The 27,962-nt window shown below is 49.4% G+C and overlaps 2 long non-coding RNA genes across 2 annotated transcripts; both read right to left on the bottom strand.

Annotated features, from left to right (window-relative positions):
• Nucleotides 1–11,128: 11,128 nt before the first annotated feature.
• Nucleotides 11,129–13,459, bottom strand: LOC134339969 (uncharacterized). The gene is made up of 2 exons (XR_010016466.1): nucleotides 13,010–13,459; nucleotides 11,129–11,388 (listed from the first exon to the last, which is right to left on the bottom strand). It is a non-coding gene; the product is annotated as an uncharacterized LOC134339969 (long non-coding RNA).
• A 4,474-nt stretch (nucleotides 13,460–17,933) lies between these two features.
• LOC134339907 (uncharacterized) lies at nucleotides 17,934–24,231 on the bottom strand. Its single transcript, XR_010016463.1, has 2 exons — nucleotides 23,823–24,231; nucleotides 17,934–18,221 (listed from the first exon to the last, which is right to left on the bottom strand). It is a non-coding gene; the product is annotated as an uncharacterized LOC134339907 (long non-coding RNA).
• Between the last annotated feature and the right edge of the window lie 3,731 nt (nucleotides 24,232–27,962).

Here is a 27,962-nt window from a genome sequence, read left to right as displayed (position 1 = left end):
TATGACTATATGATATATATGTATAGTATCTGAAATACATCTTATGGAAAGTTTTGTTTGATGATGAACTTCAATAAAAAATAAGTTACATAAAAAGAATTAACTGCTGTATGACGGAGAAAGCATTTATCTGTTCGAACAGGTGAGTCGTTACCAGGGGTTGCGACAGTCGTGTCCCCATACTTAGCGTAAACTTCTATTTTACCATGCTGACGATCGGGAGAAGGTCTGTGACTGCATAGTAAGTTGGTTTGCTATATTTCTGTGGGCTGATGCAGCTCTGTATTAGTGTAGTGGCATCTAATCCTGACTTACCAGCAATATGTTTCATTAATTATTGAATCTCTCCCAAACATCCCACAAGTTGCCCAGTCAAATATGCCCAGCTCGTGAGTTTGGATGTTTCGTAGCCAGCTGAAATTACATGGCTGGTGGAAGCCCAAAGACCAATGGATATGGTATAAGAGGTGTTGCTTGATTTATGGTACACGACGCAGTAATAATGGATATGGATGAGAGGTTTCACTTGATTGATGGTACGCGACACTAGACGAATGGACATGGGATGAGAAGTGTCGCTTGATATCTGGTACCCAAAGCTGCAAGAATGGATATGGATGAAAGTTTTCGCCTGATGTAATCGTACACAACACTCAGAACTTCCAACGAGCGATGTTCTCATATGTCTGATCTTTGGCTCCTGACAATTGGATCAGCGAACTGAAAAACAACATTTCCCAGCAGAGATTTTCACCACGCTGAAGTCATCTGCTTGTTAGTGCTGGTAAATTCGCTATTTTTCACAGCGCATCAGTGTCCCCGCGGACATCACTACGAGTATAACAACTCTGGAGTAGCTGTTCTGACAATCGCATTTTGGGGGGTAAAAAAAAGGTTATCATCGCTTCACGTAGAAAATGCGGGAAGGATACTTCAACGTGGAGAAGATACTGTACGTGATCACAGCTGTTTTTGGAGTTCCCGGTAAGCAGTACCGGCGCGGTGGGCGGTACAGTTGACCGTGAGCGATTTGGTTCCACGCGTTAGGATGTTACAGGGTGGCCGGCAGTGACAAATGTGCAGTACTGTATATAGAATCGATCGCTGTGTCTCGCTGTTGACGCATATATCCGAATTGGCTGCTGGGCTCTGATTGTACTCAATCAATCAAATTATAGACACTGCATCAACATGTTGCCATTGTCTATAGTGGACGGCTGGCGTTGTCTCAGGTCTCAGCTCAGGGAACACTCTGGGAGTGTTTCACTTTTCAGAAGGCTACTGCAGTTTGCCGACACGACACTACGGTTCTGTATTGCGGCGGAGATCGGGGCACGGTGGCGTTTCATGGTTTGCTGGTGACATATCGCAGGTACACACCGACTGGAACCGGTCACGTGAGTAGCGGAGCTGCATGACGGCGACCGACCGTCACGTCAGGACGTCAGGACGTCAACCCGCAAGATCAGCTGATTGGAGTGAGAGGTGGGAAAGGTGGTTGTTTACCGCGAGGAGTGTGTTTAAGGATGGATTCCTGTTGTACCTTTAATTCAGGTTCAGCTTTATTCGCCGTATAGAGTGGCATGCAAATGCCTGGGCACCCCCGGTCAAAATCTTTTTTATTGTGAATAGCTAAGCGAGTAAAAAAATGACCTGGTTTCCAAAAGGCAAAAGTTAAAGATGACACATTTCTTTAATATTTTAAGCAGGATTACTTTTTTATATCCATCCTTTACAGTTTCAAAATAATAAAAAAGGAGAAGGGCCTGAAGCAAAAGTTTGGGCACCCTGCGTGGGCGGTACTTAGTAACACCCCCTTTGGCAAGTATCACAGCTTGTAAACGCTTTTTGTAGCCAGCTAAGAGTCTTTCAATTCTTGTTTGGGGGATTTTCGCCCGTTCTTCCTTGCAAAAGCCTTCTAGTTCTGTGAGATTCTTGGGCCATCTTGCATGCACTGCTCTTTTGAGATCTATCCACAGATTCTCGATGATGTTTAGGTCAGGGGACTGTGAGGGCCATGGCAAAACCTTCAGCTTGTGCCTCTTGAGGTAGTCCATTGTGGATTTTGAGGTGTGTTTAGGTTCATTATCCTGTTGTAGAAGCCATCCTCTTTTCATGTTCAGCTTTTTTACAGACGGTGTGTTGTTTGCTTCCAGAATTTGCTGGTATTTAATTGAATTCATCTTTCCCTCCACCAGTAAATGTTCCCCGTGCCACTGGCTGCAACACAAGCCCAAAGCATGATCGATCCACCCCGTGCTTAACAGTTGGAGAGGGGTTCTTTTCATGAAATTCTGCACCCTTTTTTCTCCAAACATACCTTTGCTCATTTTGGCCAAAAAGTTCTATTTTAACTTCATCAGTCCACAGGACGTGTTTCCAAAATGCATCAGGCTTGTTTAGATGTTCCTTTGCAAACTTCTGACACTGAATTTTGTGGTGAGGATGCAGGAAAGGTTTTCTTCTGATGACTCTTCCATGAAGGTCATATTTCTGCAGGTATCGCTGCACAGTAGAACAGTGCACCACCACTCCAGAGTCTGCTAAATCTTCCTGAAGGTCTTTCGCAATCAAACGGGGGCTTTGATTTGCCTTTCTAGCAATCCTACGAGCAGTTCTCTCGGAAAGGTTTCTTGGTCTTCCAGACCTCAACTTGACCACCACCGTTCCTGTTAGCTGCCATTTCTTAATTACATTAGGAACTGAGGAAACGGCTGCCTGAAAATGCTTTGCTATCTTCTTATAGCTTTCTCTGCTTTGTGGGCATCAATTATTTTAATTTTCAGAGTGCTAGGCAGCTGCTTAGAGGAGCCCATGGCTGCTGATTTTTGGAACAAGGTTTGCAGAGTCAGGGTATTTTTAAAGCTTTGAATTTTGCATCACCTGGCCTTTCCTAATGGTGACTGTGAACAAGCCATAGCTCTAACAAGCTAATTAAGGTCTGAGACCTTGGTAAAAGTTATCTGAGAGCTCAAACCTCTTGGGGTGCCCAAGCATTTGCATGGTGCTCTTTTCCTTTTTTTCACTCTAAAATTGTACAAAACAAAAATAATACACTAATCTTGCTTAAAATGTTGAAAAGAATGTGTCATCTTTAACTTTATGACTTTTGGAGATCAGTTCATCTTCGACTCACTTAACTACTCACAGCAACATATATCTTGACTGGGGGTGCCCACACCTTTGCATTGCCACTGTATACTTACAACTAATAGGTACTTGCTGTCACACACAAAATGGCTGAAAATCATACCGACCCAGACGCCCGCTTTAAATATACCCACGGACTTCGCCTCCACCGCAGTCTGTGACGGAGCAGTCCACAGATTTAGTCTTCTCTGGCTAAAAATAATCCTCCTTACCTCTGCTCTAGAGGCTCTCCCCTCAATTTTGAGGCTGTGCCCTCTAGTTCTGGATACTCTCACCACAGGAAACATTCTCTCCACATCCACCTTATCTCATCCCTTCAACGTTCCGTGGGTTTCAATGGGATCCCCGTGCATTCTTCTAAATCCCAGTGAGTACAGGCCCAATCCTGCCAAATGCAGCTCAGACGTTAACCCTTTCATTTCGAGAATCATACTCATGAACCTCTTCTGGACTCTCTCCAATGACAACCCATCCTTTCGGAGATATGGATACCAAAACTGTTGACAAAATTGCGACCTGACTAGTTGTGTTATAAAGGCTCAGCATTATCTCCTTGCTTTTATATTCTATTCCCCTTGAAATAAGTGCTAACATTATATTTCCCTTCTTTACCACAGACTCAACCTGTATGTTGACCTTCTCTGACTCTTGCACGAGGTCTCCTAAATCCCTTTTCACCTCTGATGTTTGAACGTTCTCGTCATGTAGATACCAGTCCGCACTATTGTTCCTTTTACCAAAATGCATCATCAAATACTTCCCAACACTGTGTTATGTACCCCGTAGCAGGTTAAAGAACCAGCAGAAATGGAAAACAGTTGGAGTGTGGTATTGCTTTTAACTAATGCTATTTTTATTAGTCACTACCCAAAACAGCAATATATAACCAGATAAATCAAACAGGTTAGCAACGTTTATGTATATATAAGTGTGGAAATATAAAAGCCAAGCTTCTTCAAGCTTAGGGGGTAAATGGATACAGTGTTACGATGGAAAATAAGATAGGTCAGTTCAATGCTCAGGTTAATTAATGCGAGATGTTTGTAATCCCAAGACGAATGTTGTGAGAAGGTAATTACGTCGATATTCCACAGATTCCACGACAGCAATACAAGATAACAACAGCAGTAGGTTTAATCTCCGAAGTTGTTCCACTCCACACATGAAATATCACCGACAGAGATCTCCAACGAATATCCTTTCAACACAAGTGGTACCACACCCGAACTCAGCTACAGGTCATCCCAAAGTGGTGGCCACAGGATACTCCAACAGAATCCACGTATGCATTATCACCAACAGTAGCTTATCACAAAGGGGACCCTCTTCAAGGGAACCACCACCCAGGCAAGGGTCGACACACCGGTAGATTCCACAAGGTTACCCCAAACACACAACGTGATAATCACAGACCTAATCAGTTCCCCTCTACCACCACTCTGCTCCGTCTAGCAGAATTAGTCCTTACTCTTAATAATTTCTCCTTTTGCTCCTCCCATTTCCTCCCAACTAAAGGTGTAGCTATGGGCACCCGTATGGGTCCTAGCTATGCCTGCCTTTTTGTTGGGTTTGTGGAACAATCTATGTTCCGTGCCTATTCTGGTATCTGTCCCCCACTTTTCCTTCGCTACATCGACGACTGCATTGGCGCTGCTTCCTGCACGCATGCAGAACTCGTTGACTTTATTAACTTTGCCTCCAACTTTCACCCTGCCCTCAAGTTTACCTGGTCCATTTCTGACACCTCCCTCCCCTTTCTAGATCTTTCTGTCTCTGTCTCTGGAGACAGCTTATCCACTGATGTCTACTATAAGCCTACTGACTCTCACAACTATCTGGACTATTCCTCTTCTCACCCTGTCTCTTGCAAAAACGCCATCCCCTTCTCGCAATTCCTCCATCTCCGCCGCATCTGCTCTCAGGATGAGGCTTTTCATTCTAGGACGAGGGAGATGTCTTCATTTTTTAAAGAAAGGGGCTTCCCTTCCTCCACTATCAACTCTGCTCTTAAACGCATCTCCCCCATTTCACGTACATCTGCTCTCACTCCATCCTCCCACCACCCCACTAGGAATAGGGTTCCCCTGGTCCTCACCTACCACCCCACCAGCCTCCGGGTCCAACATATTATTCTCCGTAACTTCCGCCACCTCCAATGGGATCCCACCACTAAGCATATCTTTCCCTCCCCCCCCCCGCATTCCGCAGGGATCGCTCCCTACACAACTCCCTTGTCCATTCGTCCCCCCCATCCCTCCCCACTGATCTCCCTCCTGGCACTTACCCGTGTAAGCGGAACAAGTGCTACACATGCCCTTACACTTCCTCCCTTACCACCATTCAGGGCCCCAAACAGTCCTTCCAGGTGAGGCATCACTTCACCTGTGAGTCGACTGGGGTGATATACTGCGTCTGGTGCTCCCGATGTGGCCTTTTATATATTGGTGAGACCCGACGCAGACTGGGAGACCGCTTTGCTGAACATCTACGCTCTGTCCGTCAGAGAAAGCAGGATCTCCCAGTGGCCACACATTTTAATTCCACATCCCATTCCCATTCTGACATGTCTATCCACGGCCTCCTCTACTGTAAAGATGAAGCCACACTCAGGTTGGAGGAACAACACCTTATATTCCGTATGGGTAGCCTCCAACCTGATGGCATGAACATTGACTTCTCTAACTTCCGCTAGGCCCCACCTCCCCCTCGTACCCCATCTGTTACTCTTTTTTATGCACACATTCTTTCTCTCACTCTCCTTTTTCTCCCTCTGTCCCTCTGAATATACCTCTTGCCCATCCTCTGGTCACCCCCCCCCGTCTTTCTTCCCGGACCTCCTGTCCCATGATCCTCTCGAATCCCCTTTTGCCTCTCAGCTGTCCAGCTCTTGGCTCCATCCCTCCCCCTCCTGTCTTCTCCTATCATTTTGCATCTCCCCCTCCCCCTCCCACTTTCAAATCCCTTACTCACTCTTCCTTCAGTTAGTCCTGACGAAGGGTCTCGGCCTGAAACGTCGACTGCACCTCTTCCTATAGATGCTGTCTGGCCTGCTGCATTCACCAGCAACTTTTATGTGTGTTACACAACGTGATAGCCACTTTTCCAGTTCCACGACATACGAAATAACTCCAACAGTGATTTGCCACAGGGGTGCCTTTCTTCAGTGAACTACCACACCCAAACAAAGGGTAAATACACTCGTGGAATACATAAAGGTTTTCCCCTCACCAGAGAACCTACTGCTGTGGATTGACTATGTGACAATCACACTTTCGTATTCGAATGGAACTCAAATTCTCCCTCACGGGCTACTTACAAGAGAGTCCAAACAGTGATCTCTTTATCGCTAGGTTTCTTCTGTTTCAAACCTTCCTCTCCCTTCTTCTCTTCCTTTAAAGTCACCGAATGTGACCACGAAAAGGAGACCGTCTTCTGTGGTAAAGTTATCAACCCAGGCAAGGGTTGAAAAAACACTGATAACTCCCCACCGGTCACACCTTTTCCACACTGCGAGAGCCACTGATTGATCCTCCAAAACCCACTTTTCTGTGGACACAACAAAGCTCAGCCAGTGTCTAAAACCATGTGTCTGTCTGACAAGCAGCTGACCTGGTATTCATCTCAGCATGCTGAACACCAGCTGTCCATCAAACAACGCCGCCCTCGGTCACCATGGCAACCCACGAGCTGCTCGCTGCTTTCATTCTCCAAGTCAGTCAGTGTCCGTGTATATTCAAAACATGCTTTAGATTTCCTATAAACACCACCTCAAGGCAGGCTTCGTCCCTCTATCTCTCTGTAACAGCTCAAACAGCGTCCAAAAGTAAGTCTCATTCTCCCGACGTTTTAAAGTGGCAGTCCATTGAAAATATGAACCCTAGGGTACATAACCCCTGTATTCCATCTACCATTTTTTGCCCATTCTTCCAAATTTGTTGAAGTCCTGCTGCAATCGCATTGTTTCCTCAGCACTACCTACCTCATCACCTGTCTTCGAATCATTCGCAGACTTTGCCACAAATCATTATCTAAATCATTGACTAAAAACGTGAAAGGTGGCGTTCCAAATACTGACCCCTGAGGAACACCACTAGGCACTGGCAACCAGCCAGAACATCCTTCTTATTTGCTATTGCATCCTCCTGTCTGTCAGCCATTTCTCTATCTACGCCTGTATCTTTCCTGTAACATCATAGGAATTTATCTTGTTAAGCAGCCTCATGTGTGGCACCTTATCAAACGCCTTCAGAAAATTCAAGCAAGTCTCCTTCTCCTTTGCCCACCCTGCTTGTTGCTTCCTTGAAGAACTCTAACAGATTTGCCAGGCAAGATTTCGCTTCACAGAAACTATTCTGATTTGGACATATTTTATAATTCATCTCTCAGTTTCCAGAAATCTCATCCCTAATAATAGATGCCAGCACTTTCCCCATAACAGAGGTTAGTCTAACTGCACTATAATTTCCTTGATTTTGCCTTCCTCCCTTGTAGAAATATGGAGTGACATTTGTCATCTGCCAGTCCTCCAGGACCATGCCAGAATCGTGTGATTATTGAAAGATCATGACCAATGCATCCGTTATCTCTCCAGGAAACTGGAATCTCGTCCATCTGGTCCAGGGGACTTGTCCATCTTAAGAGTATGCTCGCACCTTTCCCTTTGTAATAGGAATGCCACTCGCTCCTGCTCCCTGACAGTCACAGACCTCTGGCACACTGCTGGTGTTTTTTTCAGTGAAGACAGATGAAAAGTACCCATTAAGTTCATCTGCCATTTCTTTGTCCCCCATTACTACCTCACCACCATCATTGTCCAGTGGTCCAATATCAACTCTCACCTCCCTTTTACTCTTTATATAACTGATAACTCACTCACTGAAGGAAACATCCTCTCCCCGGCCGCACTACCTCGGCCTTTCAGTTTCTGGTAGACGTCAATGAGATTGCCTCTGTCCTCGTTATTCCAGTCTCCAGAGAGTACAAACCCAGCACCAACAAACCTCCTCATTCGTTAACCCTTTCGTTCTAGGGTCATTCTCGTGACTTCCTCTGCATCCTCTCCAATGCCAGCTCATCGCTTCTGAGATAAGGACCCCCAAACAACTCCAAGTGCGGCCTGACCAATGCCTTAAAAACCTCAGCATTACATCCTTGCTTTTATATTCTAGACTTCCCGAAAGGAATCCAAACTCTGCATTTCCCTTCCTTACCATCGACTCACACTGCCAGTTAGCCTTTAGGGAATCCAACTGGCGGTCTCCCAAATCCCTTTGCATCTCTTTGGATAGACAGGTCCTGGTTAGGGGTCGACAAAAGAAAATGTGTTCACGCGTGGCTGGTCGTGTCTAACTAATCTTATAAAGTTTTTTTTCGAGGAGGTTTCCAGGAAAGTTAATGAAGAAACAGCAGCGAGTGTTCTCCACGTGCACGTCTCAAGGTCATGGACAAGGTCCTGCATGGGCGTTTCGGCGAGTCAGTTCGGTCGCTTGGCATTCAGGGATGGTGTAGGAAATTGTACTGGACATTGGGTTTGCTAATCCAAGGAACGGGAGCAGACAGTCCTCTCTCTGAATGCAGGCCTGTGGCTAATGGTGTACCGCAGGGACTGGTGTTAGGTCCATTCGTGTTTGTCATCTCCATCAATGATCTGGATGATAATGTGTAAGTCGAATCAGCCAATTTGCGGATCCAACCGAGTTTAGGGGTGTAGTGAACAGCGGGGAAGCCTGTCAAAGCTTGCAGCGGTATCTGGGCCAGATTTGGGGGGTGGGGGGGGGGTGATAAGCTGAAGAATGGCAGATGGAGTTTAATGCAGAGAAGTTTCAGTTGTTGCACTCCGAGAGGGCAGACTAGGGTAGGACATGCGCGGTGAAGGGCAGGGCACTGTAGAGTCGAGGAATCTGGGAATGCAGAATCATAATTCTTTGTAAGTGGCGTCACAGGTAGGTAGGGTCGTAAACCACGGTCATCCATCGGTCAAAGTATTGAGTACAGGAGTTGGGATGTTCTGATGACGTCGTTAAGAACCAAGTTAGAGTGCAGTTCTGCAGATTGAAAGAGTGCACCGGATATTTACAAGGATTTGCCTGGTCTTGGGGACCTGAGTCACTGTGAAGGGCTGGATAGGTGATAACGTCATTCGCCGGAGAGCGGGGGAATCGGGGGAGATTTGGTAGAAATATACAAAATGGTGTAGATTGTGTGAACGGAAGCAGGCTTTTTCCACCAAGAGTCTAGAACTAGAGGTCACGGTATGAAGGTGAAAGGTGAAATGTTTAAGGGGAGCGCGGGGCGGAACGTCTTCGCTCTGAGAGTGGTGAGAGTGAGGAACGAGCGAAGAGTGGAAGTGGTTGACGCGGGGTCCATTCCAACATTTGAGAGAAATGTGGGTAGTTACGCGGCTGTGACCCGGGTGCAGGCCGATAGGACTCGGCAGACGGACCAATGTTCCTGGTTCTCCGCTGACTCGAATAAACAGGGCATTGTGTTCACGCAGCAACTGGGTCAGACTGAAGTCCTACACATCTAGGTGTAAGCAGTCCCTCCTCCCCCACCCACAGCCCAAAGACGCACTCGTTGGTCGTTGTAAATTGTCCTGTGATTAAGCTGCGGTTAAATTGGGGAATGGCTGGGTGGCACGGCTTGAAGGGCGAGAGGACATAATCTACGCTATATGTTATTAAATATATCACATATATATATAGTTATACATGATTTAAACATACATGATTATACATGATTTATATATAAAATTGTTCTTGTCATTGTAACATATATACAATCTGTCAAGTAGGGTGCCGTGCACAATCCTGATTTGATGGACACGGACGTTTGAACACAGAGGAACATCTGGTGAAGCTTCTGAAATGCCTGTTTCCCTGTCACTGCTACTGTGTGGTCCAGAATCTCCGGAGGGGAAGGCCCCGGGTCTTCGGCTTTGCCTGTTGCTCGGCGTCTGGGGTGGGGTAGAAGCGCTCGGCAGAGGATGGCGCTCAGTGCTCGGCTGGTCGGAGGCTCGAAGTTTTCGGACGGACTCAGAGTTGGCTGCGGTCGGGTGCTTCCCAGGGTGCTGCATCGGTACGTTTGTGGCGCTGGAGTTTCATGGCAGGGAGAGTTTCTCCCTTTTACCGTCTGCGCGAGATGGTGAGTCTATCGGGACTTGAGACTTTATTTACCGTGCCCACGGTCCGCTCTTATCAAATTATGGTATTGCTTTGCACTGTTGTAACTATATGTTATAATTATGTGGTTTTGTCAGTTTTAGTCTTGGTTTGTCCTGTGTTTCTGTGATATCATACCGGAGGAACATTGTATCATTTTTTAATGCATGCATTTCTAAATGACAATAAACGAAGACCGAGTATCCTCATAATCTAATCTTATCTATACGGTATCTCTGTGTTACATAATACTGCGAACATGAGCTGTAACTTCCTTGTAACTGTATTGATTATATTGTTTGACGGCTAAATACAAGTGTATTCGTTTATTTCTGCAATAAAATGAATCTCAAAATAGCACATGGCGAAGGGGGGGGGGGGCATTTTAGGCTTTTAAATTTGACCCTGACAATATGCGCTACGCCTTACATTAGGCTCAGCTTTCGTCACTGTGTTGTACCTCAGCTTCTTCACTCCCGGCCCATTCTCAACCGAACAGTCACTCTCTCGGTCTCGTTCTCTGCTCTGGGTTTGAACTCCAATGCACCCGTCCCATAGACGGGCCACTCACCCCAGAGTCACCCCGCCCCTCGCCCTGGCCCCATGTCCCCAACCCACATTTTTGATGTCGGCATCCATCCTGGGATTTATCTTAACTGCAACTGGCTGCGAAGGCCTTGAAAGCACACACTACACCCACCCCCAACCCTCACCCCGCCACTCCCCCGCGATTCCACCACCAACATCCACGCCTGAGTGGACAGCGGCCAGGTGACCCCCAGGGAACAGTAATAATCAGACTAGACGAGAAAAAGCGATTTATGGTCCACGGGAGGTTTATTTCTGCGCGTGAGCTGTCGGGGTGCCTCTGGTGCGGGCCTCGGGGTAAATGGCTCCTACCCCGGCGAAGCCGATCTCGGTCTTTCGGGGCGAAGACACTTCCGCGCTCTGCTCCGATGTCACAAGTAACAGCAGCTGAGCTCGTTGTCGCAGAATTGACGTTCCTCTAAGTACCCGCCAGGACAGGGCGACGTGTGGCAAAATCCCGCCACTTCATCGCACTCCAGGGAGGTGGAATCTGCCATCGAAGAGGGAAAGGGTTAATGCCGGCCGCGTGTGAGGTTGGCAGCGGGAGAAAGGCGAGACTGCTGGGGTAGCCACTACCCAGCGAATCACGTGTTGGGGGGGGTCTTTGTGACCTCCACAGAAGTTCACGGCCGTACGGGTGGGAGGTCACGCTGCCCGGTCACAGGTCACGCGCAGCTCTCGAGGCGGCGCGGCCTACGGAGCGCGAGGACGGACGGAGCAGCGGCCCTAGGGTAGGACCATCCGGAATACAGTACTCCTGCATGCGGGACCGGTGGCTGGCGGCAAACCTGAGGACCAGACTGCTCGCACGGCAGCGGCCGGCGCAGGGACCGAAGGAAAGCGACGTTTTGAAAGGAAAAGATTCCTCCTGACCCAGGGCAGCGCCAAGGGAGCTCCGCGCTGGGAAAGGGGGATCGTTGCGCCAGTGGAACTGAGGAAATAGACGCGGGGGGAGCTGGGACCGCAGGCTGCCGGTCAGCAACTACGGAGGAAAGCTGCCGTTGCCTTTCGGATCGAGCGAACATCCATCTCTTCCCGCGTTTGCTGCCTGACCCGTGAGAGTTTCCAGCAATTTCCTCTGCAATGTTAGTTTACCGGCGTCTGCGGAGAGTGAGACGGTATCGTGGAGGGAGGGAGCACCCTGACGAGAAAGCTGCCCTGTGGGAGCGCCGTGCAACGGGCCGGCTGCGGCTGACGGCGGGCAGAGCTGCCGGAGAGGCTGCCTTGTGTCCCTGCATGCCGCCGGAGAGGTAGCGGCGAGTGAGAGCGCCGGTAAGGGGAAGTCACCCTTTCTGCGAGGCAGGGCGCAGCCTGCTGACAGCTTGCAGCGCTCGACCGCAGACGGCTCTCTTACGTGTCGGGGCCGAGCGGCCGCTGCGTTCTGGACCGGGCGGGGCTGAGCGCAGCAGTCGGGCAAATGAGGAGCGAAATCCGGACTGTGCAATGGTCAGCGGAGGGCCTGGGCATTCTGCAGGAATGTCTTTTGCCATTCTTCGGTACAGGAGTGTAACGGAGAGCGAAACAATCCCCACTCCGGATGGGATGCAGTTTAAAATACACAATAGGGTTAAAGAACACAATAAACACAAAAACGCAATAAGTAAAAATTTTAAAAAAAGTAATCCTATAAACAACAGTGTAAAACAGTAACTGTTTCAATTTGTCTGTCTGTAGCTAATGGTCTATCTGTAAATAGACCGATTGTACGTGCATAGAGTGGCGCTGGGTGGGGGGGGGGGGGAGAGTCACACTTTCTGGGGTCACAATTACGGGGAGCCGAAGTTGAGGGTCTGCCCGAAACATCGTGGTCGGTGCGGGTGGCGCCGGCTGCGCGGTATCGAGAGGTCGCCACCCGGGCAATTCTGACGGCGCCGCGGCTCAGCCGGAGGTTGCGGCGCTGATGGAGGGCCGCACGGATCGGAGCGCCGAGCTTCGCGATGGCGAAGGGATCCCAGTGCCGTCGGAGTGGTTGTATGGAGAGAACACCGGAATTAGTACTAGTTGGGGTGGCGGGGGTCTTTGCTCCGTCGGAGCGGCGGTGCTGAGACAGAGTCGCGCGTTCAGCCGAAGCCGAAACCGGGCTGCGGCCCCAAGCGGAGGGACGGACTCACCCGACGAATGGATGCCCCCGCTGAAGAGCAGGAGGCCGAGGAGGAGGGCCAGCGCTTTCATCGCTCCGAGAGTATTCGGTCGGCTGCGACGGCGAGGTGTGTGGTTCCCCTCCCGCCCCGTTTGCTGGTATTTCTGAGCAGCCGAGCCAGGCGTGGGGCCGGTCCGTGCCCGTGGGAAAGCTGCTCCGGACGGAGCAGATTGGCGGCTGAGTCACGACGGGCGGGGAGGGGGCGGGCCAAGGCAAAGTGTCTGACCATCAGACAGGGGAGCAGATTTCGGCCATTCCGTCCATCTTTTCCCATAGGTTTCAATCGGATTCTCTCCCCCCACCATCCATTGAAACACCCAGCGAATACGGGCCCAGAGGCATCAAATGATCCTCACACGTTAACCCTTTCATTCCCGGGATAATTCGCGTGAACCTTGTCTGGACCCCCAGGAATGCCAACAACCCCTTTCCCGGATAAGGGGTCCAAAACCTGGCCTCTTATCTGAGACCCGAGTTGCGTCAGACGATTATTTAAGGGGGGCGGGGGTGGTGGCGGCGGCCGACAATGGGGCATTTCTTCAGGGCTGGCAACACGGCTGGAGTGGAAGAACGTAAGAACATATGAAACAGGAGCAGGAGTCGGCCATCCAGCCAGTCGAACCTACCCCGCCATTCAATAAGATCATGGCTGATCTGACCACGGACTCATCTCCACTCACCTGCTTTTTCCCCATAACCCTTAATTCCCCTACTCTTAAAAAAAAATCTTTCCAGCCGTGTCTTAAATACATTTACTGAGGTAGTCTCCGGTGTTTCATTGGGCAGAGAATTCCACAGACTCACCACTCTCTGGGAAAAGCAGTTCCCCCTCATCTCAATCCTAAATCTACTCCCCTGAATCTTGAAGTTATGTCCCCCAGTTCTAGTCTCACCAGCCTGTGGAAACAAATTTCCTGCTTCTATCTTATCTATCCCTTTCATAATTTTATATCTTTCTATAAGATCTCCTCTTATTCTTCTGAATTCCAGTGAGTATAGTCCCGGGCGACTCAATCTCTCTTCATAGTCTAACAACCCCCCCCCCCCCACCCAGTCTCTGGAATCAACCTGGTGAACCTCCTCTGCCTCGCCTCCAAAGCCAGGTGCCGTCGGGGAAGCTGTCTTCTGTGTACCTTAAATGCGGCACCGACATGTTTGCAGACAGGGCTGTTAAACCGATCATTAACGCTATCCAGCTGGCTTGACGAGGGCGGTGGCTGGAATAAACAAGTTTTCACCCCGGGGGCTTGGGTGAAGCCCAAACTCGACCGAGATTCCCACATGCAGGAAACTGGCAAGCGAGTGTTTGAGGAAGTAACATGGCAATGGATTGAATATCGTTATTCCCCCGGGCAACAGCAGGGATTGTTTTGGGGATCCAGAACACATGATGTGAGTCAAACATTGGGATAAACATCCGGTAACATCCTAGAAGCCGAATTGTTGCCAGCGTGGAAATGAGCTGTTGTACACAGATGGGGCAATTACGGGCGGATGGAATAACAGATGAATGCCGAAAGCCAGAGCGGTTTGTCTTTGTCTGGCGGTGTTGGTGTGTCTGTCTATATACCTGGGTGTTTATTTGTGCCTCTGTGTGTTGTCTACGTGTCTATCTCTGCCTGTATGTCCCTGTCTCTGTCTGTTTCTCTCCATATGCCTGTGCCTATTTGTTTTGTGTGAGCGGCTGTCTCTGCCTGTGTGTCTGTGTCTGCCTATGTGCCTGTATCTGTCTGTGCCTCTGTGTGCATCTGTCTCTCCCTGTGTGTCTGCGTCTGCCTGTGTCTGCGTGTGTTGGGTCTGTGTCTGTCTCTGCCTGTGCGTTTCAGTGCGTGTCTCCGTATCTTATCTGTGTATCGGTAGCTGTGCGTGTCACTGCCTAAATGTGTGCATCTGTCTGCCTGTGTGTCTCTCTGTGTAAGACCATAAGACCACAAGATACAGGAGCAGAATGAGGCAGTTCGGCCCATCGAGTTTACTCTGCCATTTCATCATGGCTGATCCAATTTTCCTCTCAGCATCAATCTCCTGCCTTCTCCCCGTATCCTATCACCAATCAAGAATCTATCAATATCTGCCTTAAATATACATAAAGATTTGGCCTCCACAGCTGCCTGTGGCAAAGAATTCCACAGATTCACTACTCTCTGACTGAAGGAATTCCTCCTCATATCTGTTCTAAAAGGGCCCCTTATTCTGAGGCTGTATCCTATAGTCTTAAACTCTCCCACCAGAGGGAACATCCTCTCCATATCCACTCTATCAAGGCCTTTCACCATTCAATAGGTTTCAATGAGGTCACCATTCATTCTTCTGAATTCGAGTGAATACAACCCCAGAGACATCAAACACTCTTCACATGACGAGCCATTCAATCCTGGAATCATTTTCTTAACACTCTTTTTAATCCTTTGAACCCTCTCCAGTTTCAGCACATCCTTTCTAAGATACGGAGCCAAACCTGTTCACAATACTTCAAGTAGGACCTCGCCAGTGCTTTAGAAACTCTCAACATTAATTCCTTGTTTTTATGTTCCTACATTTGCCTGTGTATCTGTATCGCCTGTATCTGCTTGTCTGTCTGTGTCTGGCTGTGTCTCTATGTATGTACCTGTTTCTGTGTTTCTGTGTGTGTGTGTGTGTGTGTGTGTGTGTGTGTGTGTGTGTGTGGTTGGATGTGTGTGTGTGTGTGTGTGTGTGTGTGGTTGGATGTGTGTGTGGTTGGGTGTGTGTGTGTGTGTTGTTGGGTGTGAGTGTGTGTGTGTGGTGTGTCTGTGTGCATGTGTGTGTGTGTGTGTGTGTGTGTGGTTGGATGTGTGTGTGTGTGAGTCGTTGGGTGTGTGAGTGTGGTTGGGTGTGTGAGTGGTTTGGTGTGTGTGTGTGGTTGGGTGTGTGTGTCTGTAGATGTGTGTGAGTGTGTGTGTGTGTGTGTGTGTGTGTATGGTTTGGTGTGTGTGTGAGTGGTTGTGTGTGTGTTTGTGTGTGTGTGTGGGTGTGCGTGTGAGCGGTTGTGTGTATGGTTGGGTGTGTGTGTATCTGTGTGTGTGTGGTTGGGTGTGTGAGTGGTTTGGTGTGTGTGTGTGGTTGGGTGTGTGTGTCTGTAGATGTGTGTGAGTGTGTGTGTGTGTGTGTATGGTTTGGTGTGTGTGTGAGTGGTTGTGTGTGTGTGTGAGAGAGAGTGGTTGTGTGTGTGTTTGTGTGTGTGTGTGTGGGTGTGCGTGTGAGCGGTTGTGTGTATGGTTGGGTGTGTGTGTATCTGTGTGTGTGGTTGGGTGTGAGTGGTTTGGTGTATGGTTGTGTGGGTGTGTGTGTGAGTGGTTGGGTGTGTGTGTGTATGCGTGTGAGTGTGTACTTGGGTGTGTATGTCTGTGTGCTTGTGTGTGTTGTGTGAGTGAGTGTGGTTGGGTGTGACTGTATATGTGTGTGGTTGGGTGTGAGTGTGTGTGTTTGGGGGTGTGAGTGTGTGTGTGTCGTTGGGTGTGTCGTTGGGTGTGAGTGTGTGTGCGTCGTTGGGTGTGTGTGCGTGTGGTTGTGTGTGTGTGTGTGTACTTGGGTGTGTCTGTGTGCTTGTGTGTGTGTGTGTGTGTGTGTGTGAGAGAGAGAGTGAGTGTGGTTGGGTGTGACTGTATATGTGTGTGGTTGGGTGTGAGTGTGTGTGTTTGGGGGTGTTTGGTTGGGTGTGAGTGTGTGTGTGTCGTTGGGTGTGTGTGTGTGTGGTTTTGTGTGTGTGTGTGTGCGTGTGTGTGTGTGTGTGTGTGGTTTTGTGTGTGCGTGTGGTTGTGTGTGTGTGTGTACTTGGGTGTGTCTGTGTGCTTGTGTGTGTGTGTGTGTGTGTGAGAGAGAGAGAGTGAGTGTGGTTGGGTGTGACTGTATATGTGTGTGGTTGGGTGTGAGTGTGTGTGTTTGGGGGTGTTTGGTTGGGTGTGAGTGTGTGTGTGTCGTTGGGTGTGTGTGTGTGTGGTTTTGTGTGTGTGTGTGTGCGTGTGTGTGTGTGTGTGTGTGGTTTTGTGTGTGCGTGTGGTTGTGTGTGTGTGTGTACTTGGGTGTGTCTGTGTGCTTGTGTGTGTGTGTGTGTGTGTGTGAGAGAGAGAGAGTGAGTGTGGTTGGGTGTGACTGTATATGTGTGTGGTTGGGTGTGAGTGTGTGTGTGTCGTTGGGTGTGTGTGGTTGGGTGTGTGTGTGTGTGGTTTTGTGTGTGTGTGTGTGCGTGTGTGTGTGTGTGGTTTTGTGTGTGCGTGTGGTTGTGTGTGTGTGTGTGTGTGAGTGTGGTTGGGTGTGACTGTATATGTGTGTGGTTGGGTGTGAGTGTGTGTGCGTCGTTGGGTGTGTGTGCGTGTGGTTGTGTGCGTGTGCGTGTGGTTGTGTGCGTGTGCGCGCGTGTGTGTGTGGTTTTGTGTGTGAGTGCGTGTGTGTGTGTGTGCGTGTGTGTGTGTGTGGTTTTGTGTGTGTGTGTGTGTGTGTGGTTTTGTGTGTGTGTGTGTGTGTGTGGTTGTGTGTGTGTTCATTTGCTTCGATACTGCCCGATAATAATCCCCGATGGTGCTTGGTTCGCGTGTGCGTGACATCGCGCAAAGGTCAAACGCAGAACGAGCAATAGCGGTCGTGCCGCGGTTAGAGCGACGCTATTACGGATCGGGAGGCGCGGGGGTGCTTCCGGAGATCGGAGTTCAATTCCGACCGCCGTCCGTTAGAAACTTGTACGCTGTCCTCGTGAGACCACGTAGGTTTCCTCCGGGTACTCGGGTTTCCTCCCGCTGTCCAAATACGTACCGGTTAGTAAGTTAATTGGTCACTGGATATTGTCCCGTGACCAGGCTAGGGCTAACTGGTAGGTGCGGACCGCCCTGTTCAGCGCGATGTCTTAAACAACATAAATAAATGACACTTTGACATGAGGCAGCGATCTATACTCTGGCCTTTATTTTATATGTATATATATATTTCTGCGTGTACATTATCGGGCGCCGGCTTGGTGTCCAGGCAGGGTAAGCTATGAAGCTGGATTGGATGTGGTTGTCAAGGGCTCTCCGCGCTTTGCTCAGCATCTTCGGCCGGCGGGGTCCTGCGTCATAGGTAACAGCAACTGGAATTATCGTCACAGAAGCCTCGGCTTCTAAAATAGCCCTGTGGACAGCTGCCCCTGACACAATGGCCTCCGACCTCCATGCACCCCTGCGAACTGCACTCTGCCGTCAGAAATGAGAGGGTTAAATCAGATCTGCTCTCCCACTGTTTCCCGTGAATCCCCAACGGATGCACCGACGAACGGTTTCCCGACTCTGCTGGCCCCCCACCCGAAATGTGGTATCAGTTACAAAGATGCAGGCGGCGCGGTTGGGTGTCCCGCCGCTTTGTCACTGGTTCGGGGCGGCGCGCCGGCTGCCACGCTTTGGACTGCATGAAATCTGATGTGACAGCTGATCTACCACGGGGAACTGAACCTTGCAAGTCACTATCGGATGGAGAATCAGAGGACCAAAGAGTCGTACAACTTTCAAATATAAAACACAAAACGATTGATTACATAAGTACCCCCCCCCTCCCTTTAATATGACACACAAAATCATCACTGGTGCAGCCAATTGGCTTTGGAGGTCACATAATCAGTTAAATGGATATCTGTTTTTGGAGACCTGTGTGCAGTCAATGTGTTTCAATTGACCAGAGTGAAAATACACCTGTAATCGGAAGGTCCAGCTGCTGCTGAATCATTATCCTGGCAAAAGTTACTCCATGAAGACAAAACAACACTCCGAGCAACTCCACCAAAAGGATATTGAAAAGCTCAAGTCACGAGATACATACAAAAAAATTTTCGTCACTGAATATCCCTTGGAGCAGTTAAGTGAATCTGCAAGAACTGGAAAGAATATGGTCCAGCTGTAAATCTGCCTAGAGTAGACCATCCTCAACAACTGAGAGACCATGCAAGAAGGGGACTAGTGAGGGAGGCCACCAAGAGACCGATGACAACTCTGGAGGAGTTACAAGCTTCAGTGGCTGAGATGGGAGAGACTGCGCATGGAACAACTCTTGCCCGGGTGTTTCACCAGTCGCAGCTTTATGGGACAGTGGCAAAGAGAAAGTCACTGTTGAAAAAAACTCACATGAAATCTCAGCTGGAGTTTTCCAGAAGGCATTTTGGAGACTCTGAAGTCAGCTGGAAGAAGGTTTTGTGGTCTGATTAAAGCAAAATAGAGCTTTTTGGCCATCAGACTAAACGCTCTGTTTGGTGTAAGTCAAACACCGCACATCATCAAAAACACACCATCCCTACTCTGAAGCACGGTGGTGTCTGCATTGTGCTGTGGGGATACTTCACTCCAGCAGGCCCTGGAAGGCTTGTGAAGGTAGTGGGTAAAATGAATGCAGCAAAAGACAGGGAAATCCTGGGGGAAATCCTGACACAGTGTGCAAAAGAACTGCAACTTGGGAGAAGATTTGTTTTCCAGCGAGACAATGACCCCAAGCATAAAGCCAAAGCTACACAGGAATGGCCCAGAAACAACAAAGTTAATGTGTTGGGGCTGGCGCAGGAAGAGTCCAGACCTCAATCCAATTGAGAATTCGTGACTGGACTTGAAAAGGACTGTTCACTCACGATCACCATGCAATCTGACAGAGCTTAACCAGTTTTGTAAAGAAGAATGGTGAAAAATTGCAGTCTCCAGATGTGCAAAGCTGATGGAGACCTCTCCACACAGACTCAAGGCTGTAATTGCTGCCTAAAGTACACCTACTAAATACTGACTTGAAGGGGCTGAATCAATTATTTTTTGTTTTATATTTGTAATTAAATTAAATCACTTGTGGAGGTCTGTTTTCGCTTTGAAACAAAAGAGTATATTTCTGTTAACACACATCAAAGTTGCTGGTGAACGCAGCAGGCCAGGTAACATCTGTAGGAAGAGGTACAGTCGACGTTTCGGGCCGAGACCCTTCGTCAGGACTAACTGAAGGAAGAGTTAGTAACAGATTTGAAAGTTGGAGGGAGAGGGGGTGATCCAAAATGATAGGGGGAGGGATGGAGCCAAGAGCTGGACAGGTGATAGGCAAAAGGCATATGAGAAGATCATGGGACAGGAGGTCCGGGAAGAAAGACAAGGGGGGGGGGGGACCCAGAGGATGGGCAAGAGGTATATTCAGAGGGACAGAGGGAGAAAAAGGAGAGTATATTTCTGTTGATCAGCGTCAAAAAAGTCAAATTAAATCTACTGTTAGTTAATGTTGTAAAACAATAAAGCATGAAAGCTTCCGAGGGGGTTTGAATACATTTTTTATAGGCACTGTGCACCCCGCATTCTTCCAGTACCTTACCATTCGCAAACGGAGAGGCATGTAATTCCTGACGAAGGGTCTCGGCCTGAAACGTCGACTGCACCTCTTCCTATAGATGCTGCTTGGCCTGCTGCGTTCACCAGCAACTTTGATGTGAGAGGCATATAATTCAGCCCGGGCTCTCCCGATTTCTTCCATAATGGTCTAGGATGCATCTGCTCAGGCCCCGGAGAATTATCTACCCTACATACGTTTTTTTTAAGATATCCAGCACCTCCTCGCTTTAGTGCGGACTATTCTCGAGACACCCCAATTAACAATCACAATTACGGAAGTCCTCATATATTTCTGCTCGGTGAAAGCAAAAGAGATACATTCAGCGAAGACCTCTACGTCTTGCGGCGCTACACAACGAGGTCCAATCAGGGCTTGGTGGGGGTGGGGGTGGGAGTGGGGAGGGTCTATTCTCTCTCGACTTACACTTCCCCAATTAAAGTGCAGATTTATACTTTAAAAAATAAACACTTCTGAATTCTTCCTGCTAAGTCTCCCTGGTGGCAGTCTGATTTCCTCGGTAAATATACTCCTATACTCGTTCAGGGTACCTATTGGTCCTAGATGCCTTTTCCCTGGCCTATACCTATTTTCCCTGGCCACCGTCCCAATGCCCCGTTAAATCAGGTTTCGCTGCGACCCCCCGACCTACCGCGCGCTCTAACAGGGGGCAGGCAGAACCCTGAACTCTCGTTGACTCGATTAAATATTTTTAAACAACATACTTGATGCATATCAAGCTAACCATTCCAATTAACTTTCGTAAGTTCCTCTCCAAGACGGTCAAAATTTGCCCTGCCCGATTGAGGACTTTAGCTGGTGGACCGGAGTACCGCGGCCCCTCTCTGCGCGGCAGCAAGGCCGTGCGCGTCACCGCTGTGGGAGCGTCAATGATAACGGAGACCTCACCTCCAGCGACAGAAACGGCCGTAACGGGACCGTACCGAGGGGCGCTGGTGCTGAGGGTGTAGGAAATTCAGCTGGGACGCACACGCGAGACATTACCCGTGGTAGGGCAGTCAGACGATTGGAGCTGAAACTGTTTATTCTGCCGCGCTCGCCGCCAGGCCAGAATTTCCTGCTTTGTTATAAGCTGATAAGGGGGATAGATCGAGTGGATAGAGAGATTTTTTTCCCCCCACGGAAGTAGTAAATGCTAATGCGAAGGGGGCAGAGTGCATAAATTCAAGGTGATTAGAAGAAAGTACTGGGTAAGTATTGCGAGAGAGACATAGAGAGAGGGGGGAGGGAGAGAGAGAGAGAGAGAGAGAGAGAGAGAGAGAGAGAGAGAGAGAGAGAGAGAGAGAGAGAGAGAGAGAGAGAGAGAGAGAGAGAGAGAGAGAGAGAGAGAGAGAGCGCGAGAGAGAGAGAGGGGGGGGGGGATGCGTAGAATGCCCTGCCGGGGAGGTGGGGGAGACAGATACATTAGGGGCGTTTACGAAGCACCTAGATAGGCACATGGATGATAGAAAAATTGAGAACTATGTAGGGTCCTTCATCTCCGCCACGACGGCTCTCAGAATGAGACTTTTCATCCCAAAACTAATGAAATTCTTCAAAGAAAAGGGCTTCCCTTCCTCCTCCATCAACGCTGCCCTCACCCACATCGCTTCCATTTCGCACACATCTGCCCTCACCCCGTCCTCCCGCTGCCACACCCGGGGTGGGGTTCCTCTTGTCCTCACCTACCACCCCATTAGACTCCACGTCCAGCACTACGTAACTTCCACCAGCTCCAACGTGACCCCACCACCAAGCACATCCCTCCTTCCCCCACCCCATTTTCCTACACAACTCCCTGTCCACTCGTCCCTCCCCACTGATCTCCTCCTGGCACTTACCCATGCAAGCGGAAAAAGAGTCACAACTTCCCCTACAACTCCTCCCTCACGACCATTCAGGGCCCCAAACAGTCCTTCCAGGTGAGCTGACACTTCACCTCAGGGTCTGTTGGGGCATCTGCTGTATCTGGTGCTCTTGGTGTGGTCTCCTGTATATCAGAGACCCAATGAAAATTGGAAGACCACTTCGCTGAGCACCCATACTCTGTCTGCCAGAAAAAGCAGGATTTCCCAGTGGCCACCCATTTCAACTCTGCTTCCCATTCCCATTCCGACATGTCAGTCCGTGGCCTCATCACTCCTCTACTGTCACGATGAGGCCACACTCAGGTTGGAGGAGCAACACTGTATATTCCGTCTGAGTAGCTTCCAAACTGATGGCATGAACATGGATTTCTTGCGGTTCTGGTAATTGCACCCATCCCACCTTCCCCATTCCCCATTCCCGTTTCCCTCTCTTACCCTTGCCTGCCGTTTGGCGCTCCTCCGCCTTCCCTTTCTTCCATAGTCTTCGATCCTCTCCTGTCTGATATTCCTTCCTCCAGCCCTTTATCTCTTTCACCAATCAACTTCCCAGCTCTTTACCTCAACCCCCCCCCCCGGTTTCACCTATCAACTTCCACCTTGTGCCTCTTCCTCCACCCCCTCCCAACCTCCCGCCCACCTTCCTACTCTGACTTCTCGTCCATTTCTTCCCAGTCCCGATGAAGGATCTCGACCGGGACGATAGAAGTATTCATTTCCATAAACGCTGTTGGTGCGTGGCCAAGTGGTTAAGGCGTCGGTCTAGTGATCTGAAGGTCACTAGTTCGAGCCTTGGCTGAGGCAGCGTGTTGTGTCCCTGAGCAAAACACTTAACCAGACATTGCTCTGCGACGACACTGGTGCCAAGCTGTATGGGTCCTAATGCCCTTCCCTGGGACAACATCGGTGTCGTGGAGAGGGGAGACTTGCAGCATGGGCAACTGCAGGTCTTCCATACAACCTTGCCCAGGGCTGCGCCCTGGAGAGTGAAGACTTTCAAGGCACAAATCGATGGTCTCATGAGACTGACGGATGCTGAGTTCCTCTGTGTGTGTTGGGTAGGGTCCAATTGATCTCAGGGTACGTTAAAAGGACAGCGAGACATTGTGGGCCGAATGGTCTGTACTGTTCTACGTTCGACATTCAAATTATTTTGTCCATTGCGATTGGAGCGGGACTTAACGGGTATAAAAGCGCGGAAGAAGCGGACGGCGCTGAGGGCTGCGAGGAGAATGAGAGGGCCGTAGCAGCGGACTTTGTAGATGGCGCCTGATGAGCAGCCACCGTAAAGGGAAAACTTGCTGCCTGAGTGCGCTCGGCACTTCCAGTGATCCAGGGCTGAGGGAACCCCGCCTGGCCAGTGAGTTGGCGCGGCGGCAGGGCGTCCCCTGCCCGACGGCGGAGAAGGAGAGGCCGCCGGCTGCCTCATGCGACCGAGCTGGGACGGAAGGGTAATGCGTTAAAGAAGCGTCATGCCGGAGGAAAATTAAGCACCGCTGGTGAAGCGTTCCGGGAGAGCATGCTGAGGAGTCGCCCGACAGACCGAGCGCAGGTGCCGAGAGAAGGCCCCGCGGTCGGGCACTGACTCACCCGCCAACTCAAGGCCCTGGCTCAGGAGGAGGAGGGTAACGAGCAGAAACAACGCAGTCATGGCCTCGGGAAAGGTTCTCGAACTCTGCAGCGTTTGGATGCGGTGTCGGTTCCAGCTCCTCTCCCGTCCGCCGTTGCCTCTTATGAGCGGAGAGTCGGTGGGTGGATCCTGCCCCGCGGGCGGTCGGGGAGGGTAGGGAGGAAGAAATGTGACTTGCCGCTGGGTTAGGGAGGGCGGGGAATGTGTTTGGCAGAATTGGAGCTCAGGGTGATGGCCATCCAAATCTCCTTTCTCAGACTGCCAGAACACGGCAGGCTCGGGCGTCACCTGTTACTGCAGACCATCGGCCGGGAATACACAGAGACCGCTGTCCCTTGTCACCCTCCGGACGCGGCAACGCCGCGCCAATGATGTGCCCTCTTAGACTGCGGAGGAGTCTGCGAGGATGTTAACTCTTTCTGTGAATAACGGGCTGAACTATAATCAATGGCTAATTTTACGGAAATGATATTTAACGTTCTGGATTCTTAATATGAACTGCGATTGATTCGGTTCTGTGTTTTGCACGTGTCCAAGTGGTTAAGGCATTCGTCTAGTGATCTGAAGGTCGCTTGTTCGAGCCTCAGCTGTGGCAGCGTGTTTGTGCCCTTGGGAAAGGCACTTAACCACACATTGCTCTGCTGTCTGTGCGAGGAGTGGGGCCCCACACAGACTGCCAATCTGCGCCTTGTAAGGCATGAAAATGCCTGACGCAGGCCTTTCATGGTCTGAGTCAAGGATCCCTCTCTCCCTCCCCTGTGTTTGTAAAATACACCCAGCAGCAGCAAGTAAACACAGACTTCAGATAAATACATATACAAAGCGGTACGTAAAGACATAGATAGATCCAGATAGTGATAGACCCGAGGAGATAGAAATAGAGAGACAGACAAGCTAATAAGACAGACGGATAGACAAATAGATAGAAACATAGAAACATAGAAAACCTACAGCTCAATACAGGCCCTTCGTCCCACAAAGCTGTGTCGAACATGTCCTTACCTTAGACATTACCTGTAAGGTTACCCAAAGCCCTCTATTTTTCTCAGCTCCATGTACCTGTCCAGGAGTCTGTTAAAAGACCCTATCGTATCCACCTCCAACTCCATCACTGGCAGCCCATTCCACACACCAACCACTCTCTGAGTAAAAAAACTTACCCCTGGCATCTCCTCTGTACCTACTTCCAAGCACCTGAAAACTGTGCCCTTTCGTGTTAGCCATTCCAGCCCTGGGAAAAGGCCTCTGACTATCCACACGATCAATGCCTCTCATTATCTACACGCCTCTATCAGGTCCCCTCTTATCCTCCGTCGCTCCAAGGAGAAAAGGCCAAGTTCACTCAACCTATTCTCATAAGGCATGCTCCCCAATCCAGGCAACATCCTTGTAAATCTCCTCTGCACCCTTTCTATGGTTTCCACGTCCTTCCTGTAGTGAGGTGACCAGAACTGATCACAGTACTCCAAGTGGGGTCACTTTACAATGTAGATAGATAGATCAACGGACAGATAGATGGACAGATAGATAGATAGACAGACAGACAGACAGATAGATAGACAGAGAGACAGATAGATAGACAGACAGATAGATAGATAGATAGATAGATAGATAGACCGACTGATCGATAAATAGACAGACAGAGAGATAGACAGATGGATAGATAGATAGACAGATAGACATACAAACAGATAGACAGACAGATAGATAGATAGATGGATAGATAGATAGATAGATAGATAGATAGATAGATAGATAGATAGGTAGATAGATAGATAGATAGATAAACAGTCAGACATATAGATACATAGACAGATGGATAGATAGATTGTTGGTAGATTCATAGGTAGATCGATAGATGGACAGTTTGGTAGAGAGATGAACACAGAAGTAGGTAGATAATTAACAGATTTCACGACATATGCTGGTGGTATTAAACATTATTCTGATTCTGAGACAGATTTTAGATACATAGATAGCCCCACATTGCTCGATGTCGCGTTTCAGAGTTTAAAGTTGGGTCACTCACCGATGGACACAACCACAGTCTATGCCCACGGCGCGGAGAAATACGTTCCGCGTGTGCAAAATCCTACGCCCGCCTATCCCATCTCTCAAAAGCCCATCTCTTGTCCTGAGCTTGTCTGACTTACCTTGTCTGACCGCTGCACACCACGGCAGTCCGATATCCCTCGGAGGGAGCCTGTCACATAACAAAGCAGTTTGCAGTGACAGACGTCAGGACAGGGGGCTGTGCCGAGGGCTAGCCACACTCTAGGTTGGGGCGGTGCTGCGGGGTCGGCATACCGGCGGCACCGTGGTGGGCCAGCAGTTACACCACTGTACCAGATCGAAGGATCCTGTGCACTGGGCACATTCCCTCCCCGCAACCAGAACGTTCTTCTCGTGACAGCGGGGCTTTCGCTCGGCGCCTGCGGTTCCTTCCCGCACGCCCAAGACACGACACGCCGCTTGCTACGGTAGTCGGCCATTGCAATTTATTCCGGGCAGGAGTGGAACGAAATTAAGGAGAAGTTAAAGGGGATGAGAAAGAGAGCAGATTGCAGATAAATAAGTGTATTCATAAATGTGAGGTGCTACATTTTGGTAGGACTAATCAAAATAGGACATACATGGTAAATGTTAGGGTATTGAGGAATGCAGTAGAACACAGGGATCTAGGAATAATGGTGCATAGTTCCCTGAAGGTGGAATCTCATGTGGTGAAGAAAGCTTTTGGTATGCTGGCCTTTATAAGTCAGAGCATTGAGTGTAGGAGTTGGGATGTAATGTTGAAATTGTATAAGGCATTGGTAAGGCCAAATTTGGAGTATTGTGTACAGTACTGGCCACCGAATTATAGGAAAGATGTCGATAAAATTGAGAGAGTACAGAGGAGGTTTACTAAAATGTTGCCTGGGTTTCATCTCCTAAGTTACAGAGAAAGGTTGACCAAGTTAGGTCTTTATTCTTTGGAGCATAGAAGGTTGAGAGGGGACTTGATAGAGGTGTTTAAAATTATGAGGGGGATAGATAGAGTTGACGTGGATAGGCTTTTTCCATTGAGAGTGGGGGCGATTCAAACAAGAGGACGTGAGTTGAGAGTTAAAGGGCAAAAGTTCAGGGGTAACATGAGGGGGAACTTCTTTACTCAGAGAGTTGTGGCTGTGTGGAATGAGCTTCCAGCAGAAGTGGTTGAGGAAGGTTCGATGTTGTCGTTTAAAGTTAAATTTGATCGATATATGGACAGGAAAGGAATGGAGGGTTATGGGCTGAGTGCAGGTCGGTGGGACTGGGTGAGAGTAAGAGTTCGGCACGGACTAGAAGGGCCGAGATGGCCTGTTTCCGTGCTGTAATTGTTATATGGTTATATGAGATTGGGGGAGTTGTTCTGGCGGCCAGAAGAGACTCGTTAGAACACTGAACACAGAACACGTGGAACATAGCGCGGTAACGCACAGTACGGCCCACGATGCCTTGCCGACCGATATAAACATAGTCCACGATCAACGCAACCCGACCCTCCAGCGCAGCCCATGACCTCTGCTTCCCCCACACTCAGGGATGAAGACGAAAACCAGTGAGTCCTCGCGCAAGTTTCCCTGCAGGTTAACTTGCAGGTTGAACCGGTGGTAAGGAGGGCAGACGCGGTGTCAGCGTTCATTTCGAGAGGACTCGAATACAAAAGGATGCGGCGCTGAGGCTTCACGGGGCGCCGGCGAGGCCTCACTCGGAGTATTGTGAGGAGTCTTGGGCCACTCATCCAGGAAAGGATGCGCTGGCATTGGAGAAGGTTGGCCGGAGGAACTCGAGAACGGTACCCAGAATGATGCGGGTTTATTCTATGAGAAGCGATTGCTGGCCCTGGGGCTGTACTCGATGGAATTTAGAAGAATGTGGTGTGGGGGGGATCTCATTGATACCTATCAAATGTTCAAAAGCATAGTTAGGGTGGATTTGGGGAGGATGTTTCTTATGGTGCGGGGAGTCTGAAACCAGGGAGCACAGCCTCAGAACAGAGGGGCGTCCAATTTACTTTCTTGACATTGACCTTTGAAACCTGAATTAGAGCGGAGATGAGAAGGCCCTTCTTTAGCCAG

This window comes from Mobula hypostoma, chromosome 31, assembly GCF_963921235.1.
Source record: "Mobula hypostoma chromosome 31, sMobHyp1.1, whole genome shotgun sequence".
In the NCBI taxonomy this organism is placed as follows: Eukaryota; Metazoa; Chordata; class Chondrichthyes; order Myliobatiformes; family Myliobatidae; genus Mobula; species Mobula hypostoma.
The sequence above is the reverse complement of the archived record's forward strand: the minus strand, read 5'-3'. Positions and strand labels throughout refer to the sequence as shown.